At 33.5% G+C, this 15,109-nt stretch overlaps 1 protein-coding gene across 3 annotated transcripts in view; it reads right to left on the bottom strand.

Annotated features, from left to right (window-relative positions):
* Positions 1-15,109, bottom strand: part of GRM5 (glutamate metabotropic receptor 5) — a 454,770-nt gene that overhangs the window by 421,281 nt on the left and 18,380 nt on the right. The window lies entirely within an intron of this gene.

Here is a 15,109-nt window from a genome sequence, read left to right on the forward strand (position 1 = left end):
GACAGTTTAAGCCTCAGAAGAAACTCAAAGAAAAGGAAGAAGGTTGAGAGTTTTAAGAAAGGCAGATACGAAGAAACATAAAACTCAGAAATAGGTTTGAAATTATGAATAATTTCACTCAAATAAATTTAAATCTGTACCAGGAAAAAATTTAGTATGATTAGAAGGGGAAAATGTGTTTATTTAAGTTTTTCTAGAGTTCCACATAAATAATAAGATAATTATCAGAAGTCTAAAATTCATAAAAAGTGATCTCAATTTTTGTTAAACAAGCCAGAAAATGGCTTAATTACTAGTGATTATGCATTTTAGAGTTCATTGTTTGAGGTTGTGTGTTATATCCATTAGTAAGGGAGAGATTAAAATCTTGTCTTTTTTTTATTGAAAATATACTATTACCGGCACCTAACTCAGACCTCCTATCTTGGATGGAACAATGCCTATTATTTTCATACTAGATCAGGGGACATTGAATAGTGTAAGCAAAAGCGTAACTAGGTCACCTGTGGTGCTTGCTCTACACGGCTCCCTTCAACCCCAGAATATTAAGCACTAGGCAAGTACAGAACCACATTGTGCTAAACAAAATGATGACACATTGCTTTTTTTCTTCTTTTTTCTTTTGTACTTCCAACAGAGATATTCATCCCAATTCACCTTAGTCATGTAATATCCTGCTTCTAGGATCACATATCTCACTTGTATTATTTAGTGAGGACTGGTTAAGTGTAGAATGTTTTCTTATGAAAAAAACCTTTAAACTCTCAATAATTTTCCAAACTATACTCAATAAACACTTCTGTCTTTCAATTGAGTTACTTAATATATCATCTCTTGCCATACTAGTTTCTGTTTACACATAACCATATTCTTTTCATGAGGGTAAACTTTATATTAACAGGAGACCATGGCTTGGTAATACGTCTGTGAAAAGTCATGTGTCGGCAAGTGCTGCCATCTCATTTTTTTCATAATATGTACCACAGATGCTGGCATATGACATATCCCCAATAAATATTTTCAAATTAATTAATAAATTATTGCATTTGTTGTAACATAACATGGACCTCAGGCTCTATTAGGTATGCTTTTATATACTATACACTTCTACTGAAATATATTGAACTTTGTGAAACATTTATTATTTACTTTGTGCAAAAAAAATCTCTCAAATCATCAAAAATGTTGCTACCAGATTTTAATTATTTTTATAACTTCATATAACTTGGCAAGTGAAAGCACCACCAAACTTCCAAATAATTTATATTTTTTTTGCATTTTATTAGTTATATGAGGGTTTACTATTATCAACTATACATAAATACAAATCTATATAATTAATATTGCCAGCTGATTCTTCAGCATAATTATTTAATAAAATCTAGGTTTTAAACAATAAACATCTAAGTATTTATTTTGTGCACCTGAAATTAATTAAAAAATAGTAAAAAAAATCTAGGTTTTAACATTAAATACAATAGAAATTAGTGGTTTATATATTTTTAATTTCTCTGAACAAAAAATGAGAACTAATTATATTAATATAATAAAGAATGAGTGTACTAATTTGGGAACTGAGAACAAATTAAGTTTGATTACATACATAATAGCTAGATGGAGTGTTAAATTTTTTTCAATGTATTAATAAAGTTTTCTCTCTTTTCTCTATTAACTTCAATAAAACATATTCATTACCAGCTTCATTTCTAATTTAATTTTTTTCAAATTCCATGAAACTGAAATTAAACTAACATGACACTTCAATATGTCTTACTTAACTTTCATATTTCTTCAGCTTATCTAAAGGATAAAAATTCATCATATTGCAATGTAATAATATATTCTTTTTAAAAAATAAATGTCTGTCTACTATCATTAGGAAGACTCAAGGCTTGAAATCCTAACCCAATCTTTTGAAAACCAGATATATGACTTTTGAAAAGAAGTTATATAACCAAGAAAAATAAGATGAAGATTTGTGAAGAAATTGTCAAAGATGCAAATAGTTCTGTTCTTAGAGTCGTTGAGAAAAGGAACACAGACATATCCTTTTTACTCTATATTATATCTACTTTTTATTTTAGCTGTGGGTAGGCCTGACTTTCAGATAATACTAACATACTAATAACAGTACCAAAATTCATGTCTTGATATCACTTCATAGATCATAAAAAACTGAGAATTTCTGAAAACAGTAAACCTTAATAAAAATAGTTATTATTATTGCTATTATTTGATCTATAACAATCTGTGAGAGCATCATTTAGTTTTCAAATCAATGTAGTTATTAAATATAATGTTTTATTTCCTAAGGTCCATATTATTTCCTTTTGTTATATACTCAGGCCTATGGCATGCCTCAGTGTGCTACAATTTAGCTTCATTAACAAGTTCTAGTTACTGACTAGTGAAGGTTAGCATCCTCAGTTTGAAATTTACAAATAAGTTATTTATCCATTGTGTTGATTTTTTTCACTACAAAAGATGCTTGTTACAAAAGTGAAAAAAAAAAAATTTCAGAAGTGCTTAAAATACAGCATTAACTCCACCTTCAGTCTCCTCTGTTTCCAAGCCCCCACCCTACACACACAAGCACAGTGAAGATAACCATGTTCCCAGGTTAGCTCTGGGACTTTACAGACTTTTCTCATTTTACTGTCAGCCATTGGAGGAGAGGTTGTTAGGAGACGAGGATCCAGTTAGAACTGTGCCAAAGCGCTAAGTGCCCTGTGTTACGTGACTGCAAACCTAACTTCCAAAAGCAAAATTGGTTAGAATCTAAAACTCACTAAATGTATTAGGCACTTTCCTAATTCTCCACCTCATTCAATAATAAATTTTAACTAAGCAAACACAGAGTGAAACACTATGTTGTTTTTTGTTGTTGTTTTTTTCCCCCTCACATCCCAGATAAGGCAAGGCGAGTTCTTGGCAGGCGAATTTAGAATGTCCTTGTTGAGCACTTGCTATATGCCAAATATGATGCTAAGTGTTTTATATACACTCTTCACAACAGTCTTATGGGGCAGGTATTATTCTCTCAATTTAATAATGAGGAAACTAAATTAAGTGACTTGTCCACAGTCCTTCCACTACCAAGAATATTAATCTGGATTTGTACTCAAACCTGCCTGTGTCAATACTACCATTTAAATACACATAGAATAATTCCAAAGAGTCAGCAAACAGATTTCTGAGATGGCTTTGCAACAAACTTTGTGAATTTAATGCTATGACTCCACTGAAGTTTACCCATTTCATGAATCTACTTTTACTTCTAAGAATGCTAATATCTAACCTCACTTTATTTTACTAATGGTATTTGCCCTAATCTTCACTTTCTCAAAAGACCTCATAGTTAGACTTGACTATATAGCGAGTGAGATCATACATATAATTATTGGGAAACTCAGAGAAAACTGAAAGAAGACTGAAACTTTATATGTTTAAAATTGTGCTTTATTACACACCACATCACAATGTGGTATACTATGGTTTGTTGAATTTCTTGCTTTACCAAGAAATTCTTATAAACAGTATAAATACAACACATTGTATTTTGTGTGTGTGTGTGTGTGTGTGTGTGTGTGTGTGTGTGTGTGTTGGGGGAAGTTAGACATGTTAATTTGTTATATGTAAATTTTTAATACCAAAGTTATATTAATACAGTTTACATTTATTTTTTTAGTGTACTATATTGGAATATTTAAAAAATAAAATATCCCTGAGTTGGATTCATCTCTGATAGAAACTAGGACTGGGAGCTTTCCTCAAACATCTTGGTCTAGTGTCCGCACCATTGCCCTATATCGATGCTTATGCCATTTATCAACAATATATTAATTACTTATATTTTGCTCAAAGTCTCTACCATTTCCCACCATGGGTTCTTTGGAATCTTTGCTTATTTTTAATAATGAAACTTAAAAACCACACATCCAGGAGAGACAAACCAAATGACATTTTCACAGAAGAAAGAACTTGTGTATATGGATATCATTTCTCTAGCCAAAATTTATTAACAATGTTAAAGAGAAAAGTAGAGTAAGTTCCCTTTAAGTTTTGTTTTTTTGTTGTTGTTTTTGTGTGTGTGTGTGTGTTTTTTTTTTTTTTGCTATAAGGTGTGCATTTTAACAATTGCATAAAAAATACTTAGGAATAAATTTAACCAAGGAAATAAAAGACTTATACTCAGAAAATGATGACATTGAAGAGAGAACTTTGATACAAATAAAGGGAAAAATATACCATTCTCATGGATAGGAAAAATTAACACAGTTAATATGTCCATACTACCTAAAGTAATATATAAATTCAATGCAATCCCTATCAAAATACCAATGACATTTTTCACAGAACTAGAACAAATAATCCTAAAATTTATATGGAATCATAAAAGACCCTGAATAGTCATGGCAATCCTGAGAAATAAGAACAAAGCTGGCAGTATCACATTACCTGATATTAAATTATATTACAAGGCTATAGTAATCAAAACAACATGGTATTGGTATAAAAACAGACACATAGATCAGTGGAACAGAATAGAAAGCCCAGAAATAAATCCGGCCTATATGGTCATTCAATCTATGACAAAGGAAGCAAGAATTTCCATTGGGGTAAAGATAGTCTATTTCATAAATGGTGCTGGGAAAACTGGAAGGATACATGCAAAGAAATGAAACTGGACAACATTTTTATACCATATATAAGAATAAACTCAAAATGGATTAAAGACTTAAATGTAAGAACTGAAACCACAAAACTCCTAGAATAAAATATAGGAAGTAAACTGTCAGATGTTATCCTTAGTAATATTTTTACTCATATATCTCCTTTGGGAAATGAAAAAATAAACAAATGGGACTCTACTGAACTACTAAGTTTTTTACAGCAAAGGAAACCATCAACAAAACCAAAAGGCATCCTACTAAATGGGAGAACATGTTTGCCAGTGGTACATCTGAAAAGAAGCTAATATAAAAAATTTATAGAACCTCATATAACTCAACACCAAAAAAACCTCACAAATAATCCAATTAAAAAATGGGCAGAGGACCTGAATATTTTTTTCTTCAAAGAGGACATACGAGGTGTGAACAAAAAAATATGGTGAATGTTTAAATTAAAAAAAATATATATTACAGTGAAAGACACATTGCCATTAAACCCCCTCAGAATATTTCCCCTTGCTTCAAACACACTTATCCCATTGTTCTTGCCACTTTCTGAAGCAGTTCTGGAAGTCCTCTTTCATGAGTGTCTTTAGTTGCACTGTCATGGCTGCCTCAGTGTCCTGAATCGAATCAAAAAATTTTCCTTTCATGGTCATTTTGACTTTGGCGAAGAGTCAGAAGTCGCATGGTGCCAGATCCAGTGAATAAGGTGAATGAGGACACTCCACAATGTTTTTATTTGACAGAAATTGCCGAACCAAAGCGTTGTGTGACACGGAGCCTTGCGATGGAAGATAAAGTAAAGACACTCGTAAAAGAGGACTTCCAGAACTTCTTCAGAAAGTGGCAAGAATGATGCGGTAAGTATGTTCACAATGAGGTGGAGTATCTTGAGGGGAATAAATGGCAATGACTTTTACTGCAATAATTTTTTTTTATTTAAACATTCACCATATCTTTTGATCACACCTCATACATATGGCTGATAGACATATGAAAAGATGCTCAACATAACTAATCATCAAAGAAATGCAAATTAAAACCACAATGAGATACCATCTCACTCCTGTCAGAATGGCTATTATCCATAAATCAACAAACAACACATGTTGTTGAGGATGTGGAGAAAAAGGAACCCTCATGTACTGTTGGTGGGATTGCAGATTGGTATACAGCCACTATGGAAAACAGTATGGAGGTTCCTCAAAAAATTAAAAATAGAGCTACCTTATGACCCAGCAATTCCACTCCTGGATGTTTACCCAAAGAAACCCAAAACACTAATTCAAAAAAAATATATGCAACCCTATGTTTACTGTGGTACCATTTACAATAGCCAAGATATGGAAACAACCAAAATGCCAATCAATAGACGATTGGCTGAAGAAATTGTGGTATATTCATGCAATGAGTATTACTCTGCCATAAAAAAGAATGAAATCTTACCATTTGCAACAACACGGATGGTCCTAGAGGATATTATGCTAAGTGAAATAAGTCAGACTGAGAAAGACAAATACCATATGATCTCACTTATATGTGGAATCAAAAGAAGAAAATAAATGAATAAACAAAACAGAAAATAGACTCATAGAGAGAGAGAAAAAACTGATGGTTGCTAGAAGGGAGGGGCATTGGGGGATGGGTGAGAAAGGTGAAGGGATTAGGAAATACAAATTGGTAGTCACAAAATAGTCACGGGGAGGTGAAATACAGTATGAGGAATATAGTCAATAATGTTGTAAAGATTAAGAAGTGTGTCTGATCAGTACTGAATTTATCAAGGGGATTACTTCATAGATTATATAAATGCCTAACCACTGTGTTATATACCTAAAACTAATATAAAATAATATTGAATGTCAACTATAATTAAACATATATATAGTCACAGGATTACAGCACAGGGAATATAGTCAATGGTATTGTAATAGCTATGTATAGTGTCAGATTGGTGGGGTTATCACTTTGTGAGGGGTATAAATGTCTAATTTTTATGTTGTTTTGTACACCTGAAACTAATAAAAAATTGAAAAAAAAAGAAATACATTTTAAATGACCCATAGTACACATGTGGCTGGCTATGTGCAACTGAAATAAAAATTTACAAAACAATATTACTCTTCCTATCATGTAATACACTCTGATGTTTACATTCTATTGTATCCTACTTTACTCTATATTAACTGCTCATCTAAACTAAACTGGTTTAGGAAATAACTCATATGTTATGATGCACTTTTTGAAAAAAACAAAGACTAGACAATCTTGTTGTTTTGAAAGACTGTGTGTGTGTGTGTGTGTGTGTGTGTGTGTGTGTGAAAATCGATGAGTGAAATGCATCATTGTGATGTAATCTCATTTCAAAGTCCCTTAAAATGAACACATCTGACTATCACACCTCTTGCCAAAAAGTCTTCTCAACATTTGGATAAATTGAGATGTCTTTATGGAGTATTTGCAAATGTGCCAAAATGAGATTTCATAACTCCTAGTCCTGATGAAGTCCAAAGAAGTCTTTTATACACAAGGTTGCAGCATTTAACAAAACGTTCTCCCGCTCTTAAAAAAATGTGTACCATAGTTCTTCTTCCCATAATTGGCATCTGAAGGATGGAGAGTGGAGTCCACAACAGAGATGTGAATAGAAACAACCAGGTACAGTCTGTACTTTCATCAGACTCACAAAAGGTCTTCTGTGAGGTGAACTTGTTGCCACATGCCTCTTCCTTAATTTACTTTCTTTTTACTGTAATTAATTCCTTCTTTGGGAACAATGAAATGTGCTTTCAAAGCCAGATCAAAAGACACATGAAATATGCTCAAAAGTTTTTCTCAGTAGGGAAACAAATAGTGTTTTCTTGTTTCCTAGCGATAGGAAAAGAGTCAATAAGTGTGCATTCCATTTTCCCTTGAGGCCTGAACTTTCCCAATATAAAGGGACCAAGTTTGGACTTAATTAAACAGAGTTGGCCTTGGGTCCAAATCCTTGGGCTGCCCCTAGTAGCTGCAGTATTATGAGGGAAATACTTTCTCTTTCCATAGCTACTCTCTAACCTATAAAATGGTAACATTATCACACTGTGTTATGGAATAAATGAATCAACTAAGAAATTAATGCAATATTACAGTGTATATGACCATGTTTTAACTCACAGAATAATAGAATCTCAATTATATGACATTTGATAATCAATAATGGGAATTATCAAGAAGGACAAATAGTCCAACTCCCTTCCTCCCTATAGTGAAATTTAAGTTGATTTTCCCACAGCCCCTGCAAGTGATTGTCCATTCCAGGCTTCTGCATCGGAGTTACAGAGGACTATCTCCTAAGAAAGCCAATTCCTTCATTGAATGTTTCTGTTAATGAACAAAAATATCCTTTAAATTGAGTAAGAATTTGTCACTCTGGTGTTTCAATAATTAGCTCTCTTTGTAATGTCCCTGGCCGTATAGAGTGAACCCAGCTCCTGTCCACCTGAATTTTCCAAATACCTACAAGTAGCAGTCAGGTCCCTGCCATGTCTTATCTTCTTTCTGCCAATTTTATTCTTTGAAGACATGGTTATTTTGGCCACTCTCCTTTGAACAGGTCATACTTGGTTGCATTTATTTTAAATGTGATGCTCAACATTGAATCCAGCACAAATGTGGTCTGTGGAAGCACGAGAAGAGCAAGTTACAGAAGGTTAGTCTTGGAAGAGATCTCCAAGAACATGCTTTGTAGCCCCCTTTTCATCTGACAAATGAAGAAAGGAGTTGAAGTGAGTTTCTCAGAGTCACATTGTAAAAATCCCTTGCTCTGATGTCAATAATACTTCTTTTAGTAAAACTAGTTCTTTTAATTTTATTTTTTCCACCTCCAAGATATCATTAATACAACCTTCATTTTCTTATATACACTTTTAAATTAATGGGATAATAAGGAGACTATCACTCTTGACCAGACCTAGTGAACAACCTATAAAATGTAAAAATTTCCAGTAATTGAAGAAGAGATGAGGAAAATATGGCAAGTAAAAAGATACAGAGAAAGAGAGAGAAGAAAGTAAGAGAAAAGACCCTCTCTATAGAATTTTGTGGATTTCTATCTTTGTTTTTCCTTATAAGCTTACTTCCTGTGTGTTGGGTAGAGTTTGCTGTGTATAAATTGTTTTGCATTGGAATATAAATATGTCACACCATGCCTTCACCTGCCTCAGCTTTCCTCAATCAGAAACATCTGTTACTCATTATTAAACTTTATAAACCTTTATAAAGCTAATAAGGTTATGATGACTAAGGAACTAAGTCACAAGACCAGTTTTTTAGTAAACAGAATGAATGGACTTTCTGAATATGCAAACTCTAAAGTTCAGACAATAATGTTAATCTGTGAGATCCGGAATAAGGGAGACCAAGGAAAAACATACAACTTGTGCAGCTCCCAACCATAAAATGGATAAATACCAAACACCTTGTAGGCACACTCACTCCGAGATTACCTTCATGTTGAAGGAAGCATCTGATTCATTGAAACTGTGGTGTCCACACTTGCACATCACTCCAGGTTTTTATTTGTGTGTGTTGGAGGAACAGTGGATTGACATCCTTTGAAAACAAAGTTCCTTCTCACATAGTTGTCATGGGCATGGAGTATTTGCGAGGAAGGAAATTCTGGTATTTTTAGCAGTGAATAAATAGCAATAGTGCCTGAGAAATTGAAAACATGAATGTCGTCTCAGGCGTGAATGAGTCTTTATAGGTGAGTCAGAATCCAAGCCAGAACTTGCATTAAAAAATAAACAAACAAACAAAAACTGAAAATAGGGAATATCTTGCCCTGGCCATAACTAGATATATCAATGGATCCCATTTGTCTTCCCTGAGAGAGGCAATAACTCCCTTAGAGGCTATTAGCTAAGAATCCACAGGCTATTCTATCTGGAAGGAAAGATAAAAGATAGCACCCCTCTGAACACACTTCACAGGGCTACCTGTATTTCACTACTAATAATGAAATTTCTGGCAGTGATGTATGAATATGAAAAACTGCTTCTTCACTATTAGAGTTGCCACTGTATTTCCCAGATTATGGATCTATGATCTAATTTCATGAAGAATCCACCTACAAGTCTTTGCATCTTCTGATTTTTAAGTATTGTTATGTCAGTGATAACAAATATAATTATCCAGTCAATCCATAATTACAAAGATTTATGGGGTCTAATAGTTTCAGTATTTTTATGGAGCAAAGAAAATTTTTTTCAAAATTTCTGCAAACCATCATTAAGACCCAGACAAAAAAAAGCACTTCATCTAACTTACAGGTCAAGAACAAAGGGACCATGCTATTTCTCAAAGCTAATTTTTACCTGAACTAATTAATTTGTGGTCTCTGCCTATTTAAAATAGGCATTAAAACTTTCAGCAGATTGGCATCATTGAGATGTAGGGAAGGGGAAGAAAGTAATGAAACAGAGAAGTAGTCCAATGGCAAAAAAAAAAAAAAAAAAAAAAAAAAAAAAAACTTGAGTAATTACCTTCAACAATGATAAGGAAACAAAATTCTGGACAGGAATCTTGAGTTCTAAGATCCAACTGTGTAATGAATTATATAAAAGAAAGGCCAAATTACTTGTCCTTACTGACTCTGTTTCCTCAACTATAAAATGAAAGAATTAGATTAAGTGCTCTCATAAGACCCTTCCAGTGTTAACATTCTACAAATCTGCCAGTAGTTTGGATATCTGGATTATCATCAAGATCATCTCAAAATTCATCTCAACTCTCAACTTTACATAACCCCTGGAGAAACAAAATGAAACCCCTTTATAAAGTACACAGTAGGGCCCATAGTGACATTTCTCATCTTTCCAAACTTAATTGTTGTTTTGATACGATCACAAGTAATAGAAAAGGTGTGATGGGAAAAGTGTTTTCTCACTTTTTAGAAGTTAAACTAAGCACATTAGCCTTCACATTGAAGGTGATTCAACCAAAGCTTGATTGTCATCACATATTAAAATAGTTGACAGAAAAACCATATCATAACCTAAAAGTGGTAATTGTAATGTTTTACAATATGTAGGTTATACTAAAAACAATATTTTAATGATGTCACATTACCAGTACAACTTACTGATACATTTTCCGCCCCCCCAGCAACACTGACATGTTTTTTTGGCTAGAACAAATTAGCATTCCATTATCATTAGGTGGAAATAATAAATTCAAGAACCAGTGCGAACATAAAAGACAGTGGGGTGTGAATAACATTTTACAATTAATCAAGGGAGGCATTTTGACACTTTATTTTTATAAAGAAGCAAAACTGTGAAAACTTACAAGTGCCTACGATTCATCCCCATCCTACATATTCATATTAGTGAGATAGGTACTATTGTAACACAAATTCGTTCAACAAACAGTCTTTGAGGACTGTGGTAGGCCCTGGAGATGTACAGTGATATTTCAACTAAAGTCACCAAAAATTGTGGTGTGAAAATCCTGTAAGCATCTACAAAGTACAACACACAAGGGTCTGTATATAAAATGCAATCTGTAATTACTTTTCTCAATAAAATTAAGCGAGATCAAGGGGATGTATGGAATAATGGAATACATGCAAGTGTATGACTGACTATTTAAAGCATTCAGACTTGAAGGGAAGTATCAAATCTCTAGCTACAGAAACATTAAGTGCAGCATTTAAAATGTTCCTTCTTGCCCACAGCATTTATTCCATTTTACTTCACATTTAAATCTCAAGACTATTAAGGGATGTTAATACATTTATTTGAGGTTTAAACATTGTAGTAGTATCCCATTTTGAGGGGAGGTTTTGAGTTTAAACTCATTGGGATAAATATGCTTATACTGAACTCCATCTTGAAGGTATTTATTATTGCTCATAAATTTATGGTTAGCTGGGTAATGTTTGTAGTTTCAGCTGGGCTTTATTATGTGATTGCAAATAACACTGGCTCAGGAAGGCAGTTGTGTTGATCTTCATAGGGTTCTCTGACATATAGTTGAGGTCAAGTTAGACCACTTGACCTCATCTGGAAAAGCTGGGTGTTCGTTCTTATCCTTCACATGGTGATGACACAGTTCCAAGACAGACAGACTAGGAAGGGTGTCCTCATTTCCACCAAACTCTACTGACCAAAGCAGTCACAGGCTAGTGCTACATGAGAGTGGGAGGGAACTGTCAAGTTACAAAACAAAGGCGATCATTAATGGAAGCCTTCAAAGCCAAAGCACTCCATCTCTCACACTGTAAACAGGTGAGCACCACTGGTCCTGTGCCATAATGGCCCCATGTACCAAGGTTTGCAAAAGTATTGAAGCATAGGAACCCTCAAATTTTCTGAGAGCAAAGAGAATGGCGACTGACTGACTCTTTTAAAAGGAATGAAAAACTGTCGAGTCGTTGTGTGTTCCTTTCCTCCATGGAGTTGAAGAGCTCATGTGATCTGCCTTTAAATCATATATATTTCTTCTTTGTTTTTGAACTATTAATCTCTTTGCCTAAAACACGTAATTTCTGCATAATACAATAAGCCACCGTAAATATACAGTCCTGTAGCCTACAAAAACCATAAACCAAGGAAATTGCAAGTATAAGAGATTAACCTTGAAGCTGAAACACAAGACTTTTTGGGCTCTCCTCTGGAATTCTGTGACAGCATACACGTTCTCAAAGGAACATTTTGTGATAATTGCCAAGAGGACTGAGTGACACAGTACTGCCATGTTTAAGTATAAAATAAATGGGCAATTGGGGGATGGACTTTTTTTTGAAAATGGGACATCTTTTTATAGACCCTAATTCCTCACGTGAAAGCATTTGAACATGTCCATACTCTTCAAGAAAGAAAAATATCAACTGAGAGAAGGAGGATAATTTTAAGCACATGGAAATATGTTTGGGAGACTGAGGCTACATGATCAAGGGCTAGAGAGAATTACTCCAATCCAACCAGGAAAAGGCTGAAGTAAGAATTGGCATTGTCATTTCACAGAAAATCCTGCAGAGCCTTACTGAAGAGTAGGAAACAAAAAACCAGGCATCACCTTGAGGAGCCCCCATAATACCTAACAGAGCTGTATCTTGTTACACTCAAGCACTTTTCTGTTCCTTGGGGTGAATTTTACCTTGTGAGACTTCCAACCACATCAAAACAATATAAATACTTCATGCCTAATCCACATAAAACAATAGATCAAAAATTATTTCTTCCAGTTGTTGAATGCTCATATTCAAAACTTATTCTCTCCTGATCCTGATGGTATCATCTCAACATTTTGCCAAAATTTAGCAACAAAATTTCTATTAGCCTGTTTCTGGCAAAATAATTAAATTTGCCTAAATTTGGCAATGGGATATTTTGGCTTAGTTTTTGCCGATATATAAAATGTTTTACTTTCATTGTTATGTTACAATATGTAGTTTATGCTTATAATACACACCTTCAAATATTTGCATGTAAAAGCTATACAAGAAAAGTAAGTCTCTTTCAGCCCACCCTATCCCCTACCTACTTAGACTTCCTACTCATAAGGAGCAACTGTTATGAGTTTTGTGCTTTTCTGGGAACAATTTTATGAATACCCCATCAAATGCTTTTTATAAACTCCATTTTATACAAATAACATACCATATGCACAGAACTTCACCTTGCTTTTTTCACTTAAAATGATCTTGGAGAATATTATGATCTCATTATCTACCAAATGCCTCAAATTTTAATAGCTATGTAATAATACATTGTATATGAGTAGATGCACTATAATTTATTTATTTTACTGGATTACTACTGGTGCACATTTCGGTTAAGAAAATAAAATAAAATAAGATTAAAAACAGTTTAAATTAGTAAAATTAAATGGTCATGATAGTGAGTTTCTCTTCGAATACAATCTTGGCCTAACATCTCCCACATAGTAACCCAATCCTACTCTTCTGAAACTAGAGGGAAGTGCCTAACGGCATTCATGATTTTTTGAGGCAAACAAAATCATACCTTTGCACTTGCTTTTTCGCAAGCATATATTTTTTTTTAACTTCTCACCTTTTCATATTATCTGATGCCCTTTACTGGAAATCCATCCCTTCTAAATTTTCACCAATTGTTGGTATTCTTCCTGTTAAAACTCAATTGTCAAATTCCATTTCCTTCTCCAAGATTTCCGTCATGGTCCCTGTCACCACAGAGCAGGATGTGATTTCTTTTTTCTAATTCAGTTTACTTTAGAGACGTATTTGTAACTAACTCTGTGTCATCTTGAATTATGGTTATATAAGTATTAATGCATGCTGCATCTCTTTTGCCATATCACATGCCCGTCGAGGGTAGTGACGTATACAACTTAAGGCTACCAGGAGGCTCTTTCATCTATTTGTGCTTAATAAATACGTATTGCACAAATATGTCCTCAGGGTGTACGTCCACTGGATTTGGCTAAACTATAATGGGACCCTGAACTAGAAGTCAGTAGCTATGAACCCTACCTATATCTCTGAAATTGCAATTAATTATTTATTGGATTAATTATTTAAACTCTTAAAACATTTGTATTTTAAAATGGGAATAAAACATCTGGATTATCTATATCACTGTTTGTTGTGAGAATCAAATGAAATCATGGTTTTATAAGAAAAATCTCAGCATTAGAAAAAAAATTCAAAGGTCTCCTACTCTAATCACCAATCCATTGCTGAAAATCTCTATATATCAGCATCTCTGTAAGTAAACCTTTAACTTGTACATGAAAATTTCCAGAGGCATAGAAGTGTCAATCCAATGTAGAAGCCCATTTTATGTTTGTGCAGCTCTGAATATTATTTGTAAGAGTGGCCAAACAGTGAAATCCATATCATGACTCTTAATAATGAAAAGTTCACTATATCTAATTGATGATTGGCTCCCAAGAGCTGAAGTAGACTTACTCTGTTTTTTTCATTCATTTCCCAATAACTCAACCTCATATTTTACAGGACTAGATTGTTTGGACCATGCCGGTAATGTTACTGCAAGTTTTTTAATCCTCACAATGTTGTAATGAGTTATAAAAAGTATTTTGAACCTTCTTTGATATTCTATAGTGCACAGCATAAGTAGTATGTTGTCCTAGAAAGAATGTTACATAATGAGTGAGTCTCACCATTTGGGTTCCTTAAACTCTGTAGGTCAAACCAAACCTATCCCAAACATCCTTGGTGGAGAACTAACAGTATTTACAAAATACCATTAATAATAAAAAGCGCTAATATTATTAATGAGTGTTATAAAACTTCAGTCATTATTCTTTGAGCATAAGGAAGCAATATATTTCAAAACAAACTAGTGTTGATCATTAAAGCTTATACTTCCTGAGTATATTCAATACAAGGATAAAACTAATTTATACCTAGCTCCATTTCAGATTTAACTATACACTCTATT

Source organism: Rhinolophus ferrumequinum, chromosome 11 (genome assembly GCF_004115265.2).
Source record: "Rhinolophus ferrumequinum isolate MPI-CBG mRhiFer1 chromosome 11, mRhiFer1_v1.p, whole genome shotgun sequence".
Lineage (NCBI taxonomy): Eukaryota > Metazoa > Chordata > Mammalia > Chiroptera > Rhinolophidae > Rhinolophus > Rhinolophus ferrumequinum.